Source organism: Nomia melanderi, unplaced genomic scaffold (assembly GCF_051020985.1).
Source record: "Nomia melanderi isolate GNS246 unplaced genomic scaffold, iyNomMela1 scaffold0026, whole genome shotgun sequence".
Classification (NCBI taxonomy): domain Eukaryota; kingdom Metazoa; phylum Arthropoda; class Insecta; order Hymenoptera; family Halictidae; genus Nomia; species Nomia melanderi.
This window is the reverse complement of record NW_027475141.1, coordinates 648533-659318: the sequence shown is the minus strand read 5'-3', so window position 1 is coordinate 659318 and position 10786 is coordinate 648533.

The window sequence follows — 10786 nt, the reverse complement described above, 5'->3', positions numbered from 1 at the left end:
AGGTCGTTCCCGCTGCACAGATTCATGCGCCAGGGCCTCCTGCAGATAATTCTCTTTGGTTTATTGCGCTATCTCTAATAGCACCCGAGATATCACCAGATATATATTGGATTTTCCGCTGACCCTGAGTGTCCGGCTCCATGAGACGGTGGTTTTATGATCCCCTGGTGGTCCGAGGTCGTTCGCGCTGCAGAGATTCATGCGCCAGTGCCTCCTGCAGATAATTCACTTTGTTTTATTGCGCTATCTGTAATATCACCCGAGATATCACCAGATATATGCTGGATTTTTACATGACCCTGAGTGTCCGGCCCCATGTGTCGGTGGTTTTCTCGGCCCCTGTTGGTCAGAGGTCGTTCCCGCTGCCCAGATTCATGCGCCAGGGCGTCCTGCAGATAATTCACTTTGATTTATCGGGCTATCTCTAATAGCACCCGAGATATCTTCAGATACATCCTGGATTTTTACATGACCTTGGGTGTCCGGCACCATGTGTCGGTGGTTTTCTCGGCCCCTGGTGGTCCGAGGTCGTACCCGCTGCAAAGATTCATGCGCCAGGGTCCCCTGCAGATAGTTCACTATGGTTTAGTGCGCTATCTGGAAGAGCGCCCGAGATATCACCAGATATATATTGGATTTTTCCCTGACCCTGAGTGTCCGGCCCCGTGTGTCGGTGGTATTCTCGGCCCCTAGTGGTCCGAGGTCGATCCCGCTGCACAGATTCATGCGCCAGGGCCTCCTACAGATAATGCACTTTGATTTATTGCGCTATCTGTAATAGCACCCGAGATATCACCAGATATATATTGGATTTTTCCCTTACCCAGAGTGTCCGGCCCCATGTGTCGGTGGTTTTCTCGGCCCCTAGTGGTCCGAGCTCGTTCCCGCTGCACAGATTCATGCGCTAGGGCCTCCTGTAGACAATGCACTTTGATATATCGCTATATCTCTAATAGCACCGAGATATCATCAGATACATCCTGGATTTTTACATGACCTTGGGTGTCCGGCACCATGTGTCGGTGGTTATCTCGGCCCCTGGTGGTCCGAGGTCGTTCCCGCTGCACAGATTCATGCGCCAGGGCCTCCTACAGACAATGCACTTTGATTTATTGTACTATCTGTAATAGCACCCGAGATATCGCCAGATATATGTTTGATTTTTCCCTGACCCTGACTGTCCGGCCCCATGAGACGGTGGTTTTCTCGGCCCCTGCTGGTCCGAGGTCGTTACTGCTGCACAGATTCATGCGACAGGACCTCCTGCAGACAATGCACTTTGATTTATTGCGCTATCTCTAATAGCACCCGAGATATCACCAGATATATGTTGGATTTCCCCCTGACCCTGAGTGTCCGGCCCCATGAGACGGTGGTTTTCTCGGCCCCTGGTGGTCCGAATTCGTTCCTGCTACACAGATTCATGCGCCAGGGCCTCCTACAGACAATCCACTTTGATTTATTGCACTATCTGTAATAGCACCCGAGATATCACCAGATATATATTGGATTTTTCCGTGACACTGACAGTCCGACACCATGAGACGGTGGTTTTCTCGGCCCCTTGTGGTCCGACGTCGTTCTCGCTGCACAGATTCATGCGCCAGGGCCTCCTACAGACAATGCACTTTGATTTATTGCGTTATCTGTAATAGCACCCGAGATATCACCAGATATATATTGGATTTTTACATGACCTTGGGTAACGGATTCCGAATATCTGTAATTTTCTCGGCCCCTGGTGGTCCGAGGTCGATCCCGCTGCACAGATTCATGCGCCAGGGCCTCCTACAGACAATCCACTTTGATTTATTGCGCTATCTCTAATAGCACCCGAGATATCACCAGATATATATTGTATTTTTCGCTGACCCTGACAGTCCGGACCCCGGTTGTCCGAGGTCGTTCCCGCTGCACAGATTCAGGCGCGAGGGCCTCCTGCAGACAATGCACTTTGATTTATTGCGCTATCTCTAATAGCACCCGAGATATCACCCGATATATATTGGATTTTTCCCTGACCCTGACAGTCCGACCCCATGAGACAGTGGTTTTCTCGGCCCCTGGTGGTCCGAGGTTGTTCCTGCTGCACAGATTCCTGCGCCAGGGCATCCTACAGACAATGCACTTTGATTTATTGCGCTATCTGTAATAGCACCCGAGATATCACCATATATATATTGGATTTTCCCCTGACCCTGAGTGTCCGCCCCCATGTGTCGGTGGTTTTCTCGGCCCGTGGTGGTCCGAAGTCGTTCTCGCTGCACAGATTCATGCGCCAGGGCCTCTTGCAGACAATGCACTTTGGTTTATTGCGCTATCTCTAATAGCACCCGAGATATCACCAGATATATATTGCATTTTTCCCTGACCCTGACAGTCCGGCCCCATGAGACGGTGATTTTCTCGGCCCCTGGTTGTCCGAGGTCATTCCCGCTGCACAGATTCATGCGCGAGGGCCTCCTGCAGACAATGCACTTTGATTTATTGCGGTATCTCTAATAGCACCCGAAATATCACCAGATATATATTCGATTTTTCCCTGACCCTGACAGTCGGACCCCATGAGACGGTGGTTTTCTCGGCCCCCGGTTGTCCGAGGTCGTTCCCGCTGCACTGATTCATGCGCCAGGGCCTCCTACAGACAATGCACTTTGATTTATTGCGCTATCTGTAATAGCACCCGAGATATCACCAGATATATATTGTATTTTTCCCCGACCCTGAGTGTCCGGCCCCATGTGTCGGTGTTTTTCTCGACCCCTGGGGGTCCGAGCTCGTTCGCGCTGCCCAGATTCATGCGCCAGGGCCTATTACAGACAATGCACTTTGGTTTATTGCGCTATATCTAATAACATTCGAGATATCACCAGATATATGCTGGATTTTTACATGATCTTGGGTGACGGATACCAAAAATCTATAATTTTCTCGGCCCCTGGTTGTCCCAGGTCGTTCCTGCTGCTCACATTAATGCGCATGGGCCTCCTACGGACAATGCGCTTTGATTTATTGCGCTATCTCTAATAGCACCCGAGATATCACCAGATATATATTGGATTTTACCGTGACCCTTAGTATCCGGCCCCATGAGTCGGTGGTTTTCTCGGCCCCTGGTGGTCCGAGATAGTTCCCGCTGCCCAGATTCATGCGCCAGGGCCTCCCACAGACAATGCACTTTGATTTATTGCGCTATCTGCAATAGCACCCGAGATATCACTAGATATATATTGGATTTTTACCTGACCCTGAGTGTCCGGCCCCATGAGACAGTGGTTTTCTGGGCCCCTGGTGGTCCGAGGTCGTTCCCGCTGCACACATTCATGCGCCAGGGCCTCCTGCAGACAATTCACTTTGGTTTATTGCGCTATCTCTAATAGCACCCGCCATATCACCAGATATATATTGGATTTTCCCCTGACCCTGAGTGTCCGGCCCCATGAGACGGTGGTTTTCTCGGCCCCTGGTGGTCCGAGGTCGTTCCCGCTGCACACATTCATGCGCCAGGGCCTCCTGCAGACAATTCACTTTGGTTTAGTGCGCTATCTGTAATAGCACCCGAGATATCACCAGATATATATTGGATTTTCCCCTGACCCTGAGTGTCCGGCCCCATGAGACGGTGGTTTTCTCGGCCCCTGGTTGTCCGAGGTCGTTCCCGCTGCACAGATTTATGGGCCAGTGCCTCCTGCAGATAATTCACTTTAGTTTATTGCGTATTCTCTAACAGCACCCGAGATATCACCAGATATATATTGGAATTTTCCCCGACCCTGAGTGTCCGGCCCCATGAGACGGTGGTTTTCTCGGCCCCTGGTGGTCCGAGGTCGTACCCGCTGCACAGATTCATGCGCCAGGGCCTCTTGCAGACAATGCACTTTGATTTATTGCGCTAACAGGTAATAACTCCCGAGATATCACCAGATATATATTGGAATTTTCCCCGACCCTGAGTGTCCGGCCCCATGAGACGGTGGTTTTCTCGGCCCCTTGTGATCCGAGGTCGTTCCCGCTGCACAGATTCATCCGCCAGGGCCTCCGGCAGATATTTCACTTTGGTTTATTGCCCTATCTCTAATAGCACCCGAGATATCACCAGATATATATTGGATTTTTCCCTGACCCTGACAGTCCGGCCCCATGTGTCGGTGGTTTTCTCGGCCCCTGGTGGTCCGAGGTCGTACCCGCTGCACAGATTCATGCGCCAGGGCCTCTTGCAGACAATGCACTTTGATTTATTGCGCTATCAGGTAATAACTCCCGAGATATCACCAGATATATATTGGATTTTTCGCTGACCCTGAGTGTCCGGCCCCATGACATGCTGGATTTCTCGACCCCTGGTGGTCCGAGGTCGTTCCCGCTCCACATATTCATGCGCCAGGGCCTCCTACAGATAATTCACTTTGGTTTATTGCCCTATCTCTAATAGCACCCGAGATATCACCAGATATATATTGGATTTTTCCCTGACCCTGACAGTCCGGCCCCATGTGTCGGTGGTTTTCTCGGCCCCTGGTGGTCCGAGGTCGTACCCGCTGCACAGATTCATGCGCCAGGGCCTCTTGCAGACAATGCACTTTGATTTATTGCGCTATCAGGTAATAACTCCCGAGATATCACCAGATATATATTGGATTTTTCGCTGACCCTGAGTGTCCGGCCCCATGACATGCTGGATTTCTCGACCCCTGGTGGTCCGAGGACGTTCCCGCTCCACATATTCATGCGCCAGGGCCTCCTACAGATAATTCACTTTGGTTTATTGCCCTATCGCTAATAGCACCCGAGATATCACCAGATATATATTGGATTTTTCCCTGACCCTGACAGTCCGGCCCCATGTGACGATGGTTTTCTCGGTCCCTCGTGGTCCGAGGTCGATCCCGCTGCACAGATTCATGCGCCAGGGCCTCCTGCAGATAATTCACTTTGGTTTATTGCGCTATCTCTAATAGCACCCGAGATATCACCAGATATATATTGGATTTTCCCCTTACCCTGAGTGTCCGACCCCATGTGACGGTGGTTTTCTCGGCCCCTGGTGTTCCGAGGTAGTTCCTGCTGCACAGATTCATGCGCCGGGGCCTCCTACGGACAGTGCACTTTGATTTATTGCGCTATCTCTAATAGTACCCGAGATATCACCAGATATTTAATGGATTTTACCCTGACCCTTAGTATCCGGCCCCATGAGTCGGTGATTTTCTCGGTCCCTGGTGCTCCGAGGTATATCCCTCTGCACAGATTCATGCGCCAGGTCCTCCTGCAGACAATGCACTTTGAGTTATTGCGCTATCTCTAATAGCACCCGAGATATCACCAGATATATGCTGGATTATTACATGACCTTGGGTGACGGATACCGAAAATCTGTAATTTTCTCGGCCCCTGGTGGTCCGAGGTCGTTCCCGCAGCACAGATTCATGCGCCAGGGCCTGCTGCAGACAATGCACTTTGGTTTATTGCGCTATCTCAAATAGTACCCGAGATATCACCAGATATATAATGGATTTTACCCTGACCCTTAGTATCCGGCCCCATGAGTCGGTGGTTTTCTCGGCCCCTGGTGGTCCGAGGTCGTTCCCGCTGCACAGATTCATGCACCAGGGCCTCCTGCAGACAATGCACTTTGGCTTATTGCGCTATCTCTAATAACATTCGAGATATCACCAGATATATAATGGATTTTTCCCTGACCCTGAGTGTCCGGCCCCATGTGACTGTGTTTTTCTCGACCCCTGGTGGTCCGAGGTCGTTCCCGCTGCACAGATGCCTGCGTCAGGGCCTCCTCCAGATAACTCACTTTGGTTTATTGCACTTTCTCTAATAGCACCCGAGATATCACCAGATATATGCTGGATTTTTACATGACCTTGGGTGACGGATACCGAAAATATGTCATTTTCCAGGTCCCTAGTGGTCCGAGGTCGTTCCTGCTGCACAGATTCATGCGCCAGGGCCTCCTGCAGATAATTCACTTTGGTTTATTGCGCTATCTCTAATAGGACCCGAGATATCACCAGATATATATTGGATTTTCCCCTGACCCTGAGTGTCCGGCCCCATGAGACTCTGTTTTTCTCGACCCCTGGTGGTCCGAGGTCGCTCCCGCTGCACAGATGACTGCGTCAGGGCCTCCTCCAGATAACTCACTTTGGTTTATTGCCCTTTCTCTAATAGCACCCGAGATATCACCAGATATATATTGGATTTTCCCATGACCCTGAGTGTCCGGCCCCATGAGACGGTGGTTCTCTCGGCCCCTGGTGGTCCGAGGTCGTTCGCGGTGCTCAGATTCATGCGCCAGGGCCTATTACAGACAATGCACTTTGATTTATTGCGCTATCTCTAATAGCACCCGAGATATCACCAGATATATATTGGAGTTTCCCCTGACCCTGAGTGTCCGGCCCCATGAGACTGTGTTTTTCTCGACCCCTGGTGGTCCGAGGTCGCTCCCGCTGCACAGATGCCTGCGTCAGGGCCTCCTCCAGATAACTCACTTTGGTTTATTGCCCTATCTCCCATAGCACCCGAGATATCACCAGATATATATTGGATTTTCCCCTGACCCTGAGTGTCCGGCCCCATGCGACGGTGGTTTTCTCGGCCCCTGGTGGTCCGATGTCGTTCCTGCTGAACAGATTCATGCGCAAGGGCCTCTTACAGACAATGCACTTTGATTTAATGCGCTATCTGTAATAGCACCCGAGAAAGCTCCATATATATGCTGGATTTTTACACGTCTTTGGATGACGGATACCGAAAATCTGTAATTTTCTCGGCCCCTGGTGTTCCGATGTCGTTAGTGCTGCACAGATTCATGCGCAAGGTCCTCCAAAGGACAGTGCACTTTGATTGATTGCGCTATTTCTAATAGCATCCGAGATATCATCAGATACATCCTGGGTTTTCCCATGACCCTGAGTGTCCGGCCCCCTGAGACGGTGGTTCTCTCGGCCCCTGGTGGTCCGAGGTCGTTCCCGCTGCACAGATGCCTGCGCCAGGGCCTCCTGCAGAAAATGCACTTTGATTTATTGCGCTATCTCTAATAGGACCCGAGATATCACCAGATATATATTGGATTTTCCCCTGACCCTGAGTGTCCGGCCCCATGAGACTGTGTTTTTCTCGACCCCTGGTGGTCCGAGGTCGTTCCCGCTGCACAGATGCCTGCGCCAGGGCCTCCTGCAGAAAATGCACTTTGATTTATTGCGCTATCAGGTAATAGTAACCGAGATATCACCAGATATATATTGGATTTTTCCCTGACCCTGAGTGTCCGTCCCCATGAGACGGTGGTTTTCTCGGCCCCTGGTGTTCCGAGGTAGTTCCTGCTGCACAGATTCATGCGCCAGGGCCTCCTACAGACAATGCACTTTGATTTATTGCGCTATCAGGTAATAGCACCCGAGATATCACCAGATATATATTGGATTTTTCCCTGACCCTGAGTGTCCGGCCCCATGAGACGGTGGTTTTCTCGGCCCCTGGTGGTCCGAGGTCGTTCCCGCTGCACAGATTCATGCGCCAGGGCCTCCGACAGACAATGCACTTTGATTTGTTGCGCTATCTCTAATAGCACCCGAGATATCACCAGATATATATTGGATTTTTCCCTGACCCTGACAGTCCGGCCCCATGTGTCGATGGATTTCTCGGTCCCTCGTGGTCCGAGGTCGATCCCCCTGAACAGATTCATGCGCCAGGGCCTCCTACAGACAATGCACTTTGATTTATTGCGCTATGTGTAAGAGCACCCGAGATATCACCAGATATATATTGAATTTTTCAGCCGACCCTGAGTGTCCGGCCCCATGAGACGGTGGTTTTCTCGGCCCCTGGTGGTCCGTCTTCGTTCCCGCTGCCTAGATTCATGCGCCAGGGCCTCCCACAGACAATGCACTTTGATTTAATGCGCTATCTGTAATAGCACCCGAGAGAGCTCCATATATATGCTGGATTTTTACATGTCTTTGGATGACGGATACCGAAAATCTGTAATTTTCTCGGTCCCTGGTGTTCCGATGTCGTTCCTGCTGCACAGATACATGCGCAAGGGCCTCCTACGGACAGTGCACTCTGATTTATTGCGCTATCTCTAATAGCACCCGAGATATCATCAGATACATCCTGGGTTTTTACATGACCATGGGTGTCCGGCCCCATGAGACGGTGGTTCTCTCGACCCCTGTTGGTCCGAGGTCGATCCTGCTGCACAGATTCATGCGCCAAGGCCTCCTGCAGACAATGCACTTTGATTTATTGCGCTATCTCTAATAGCACCCGAGATATCACCAGATATACATTGGATTTTCCCCTGTCCCTGAGTGTCCGGCCCCATGAGACGGTGGTTCTCTCGGCCCCTGGTGATCCGAGGTCATTCCCGCTGCACAGATTCATGCGCCAAGGCCTCCTGCAGACAATGCACTTTGATTTATTGCGCTATCTCTAATAGCACCCGAGATATCACCAGATATACATTGGATTTTCCCCTGTCCCTGAGTGTCCGGCCCCATGAGACGGTGGTTCTCTCGGCCCCTGGTGATCCGAGGTCATTCCCGCTGCACAGATTCATGCGCCAGGGCCTCCTCCAGATAATTCACTTTGGTTTATTGCGCTATCTCTAATAGCACCAGAGATATCACCAGATATATATTGGATTTTCCCCTGACCCTGAGTGTCCGGCCCCATGAGACGGTGGTTCTCTCGGCCCCTGGTGATCCGAGGTCATTCCCGCTGCACAGATTCATGCGCCAGGGCCACCTGCAGATAATTCACTTTGGTTTATCGCGCTATCTCTAATAGCACCTGAGATACCTCCTGATATATACTGGATTTTCCCCTGACCCTGAGTGTCCGGCCACATAAGATGGTGGTTTTCTCGGCCCCTGGTGATCCGAGGTCGTTCCCGCTGCTCAGAATCATGCTCCAGGGCTTCCTGCAGACAGTGCAATTTGATTTATCGCGCTATCTGTAATAGCACCCGAGATATCACCAGATATATATTGGATTTTTCCCTGACCCTGAGTGTCCAGCCCCATGAGACGGTAGTATTCTCGGCCCCTGGTGGTCCGTGGTCATTCCCGCTGCACAGATTCAAGCGGCAGGGCCTCCTCCAGATAATTAACTTTGGTTTATTGCGCTATCTCTAATAGCACCCGAGATATCACCAGATATATATTGGATTTTCCCATGACCCTGAGTGTCCGGCCCCATGAGACTGTGGTTCTCTCGGCCCCTGGTGGTCCGAGGTCGTTCGCGCTGCCCAGATTCATGCGCCAGGGCCTATTACAGACAATGCACTTTGATTTATTGCGCTATCTGTAATAGCACCCGAGATATCACCAGATATATATTGGATTTTTCCCCGACCCTGAGTGTCCGGCCCCATGAGACTGTGTTTTTCTCGACCCCTGGTGGTCCGAGGTCGTTCCCGCTGCACAGATGCCTGCGCCAGGGCCTCCTGCAGAAAATGCACTTTGATTTATTGCGCTATCAGGTAATAGTACCCGAGATATCACCAGATATATATTGGATTTTTCCCTGACCCTGAGTGTCCGTCCCCATGAGACGGTGGTTTTCTCGGCCCCTGGTGTTCCGAGGTAGTTCCTGCTGCACAGATTCATGCGCAAGGGCCTCCTACGGACAGTGCACTTTGATTTATTGCGCTATCTCTAATAGCACCCGAGATATCATCAGATACATCCTGGGTTTTTACATGACCTTGGGTGTCCGGCCCCATGAGACGGTGGTTCTCTCGACCCCTGTTGGTCCGAGGACGATCCTGCTGCACAGATTCATGCGCCAAGGCCTCCTGCAGACAATGCACTTTGATTTATTGCGCTATCTCTAATAGCACCCGAGATATCACCAGATATACATTGGATTTTCCCCTGTCCCTGAGTGTCCGGCCCCATGAGACGGTGGTTCTCTCGGCCCCTGGGGATCCGAGGTCATTCCCGCTGCACAGATTCATGCGCCAGGGCCTCCTCCAGATAATTCACTTTGGTTTATTGCGCTATCTCTAATAGCACCCGAGATATCACCAGATATATATTGGATTTTCCCATGACCCTGAGTGTCCGGCCCCATGAGACGGTGGTTCTCTCGGCCCCTGGTGGTCCGAGGTCGTTCCCGCTGCCCAGATTCATGCGCCAGGGCCTCCTACAGACAATGCACTTTGATTTATTGCGCTATCTCTAATAGCACCCGAGATATCACCAGATATATATTGGATTTTCCCCTGACCAAGAGTGTCCGGCCCCATGTGACGGTGGTTTTCTCGGCCCCTGGTGGTCCGATGTCGTTCCTGCTGCACAGATTCATGAGCAAGGGCCTCCTACGGACAGTGCACTTTGATTTATTGCGATAACTCTAATAGCACACGAGATATCATCAGATACATATTGGATTTTCCCCTGACCTTGGGTGTCCGGCCCCATGTGTCGGCGGTTTTCTCGGGCCCTGGTGGTCCGAGGTCGTTCCCGCTGCACAGATTCATGCGCCAGGGCCCGCTGCAGATAATTCACTTTGGTTTAGTGCGCTATCTGTAATAGCACCCGAGATATCACCAGATATATATTGGATTTTTCCCTGACCCTGAGTGTCCGGCCCCATGAGACGGTGGTTTTCTCGGCCCCTGGTGTTCCGAGGTAGTTCCTGCTGCACAGATTCATGCGCCAGGGCCTCCTACAGACAATGCACTTTGATTTATTGCCCTATCAGGTAATAGCACCCGAGATATCACCAGATATATATTGAATTTTTCAACCGACCCTGA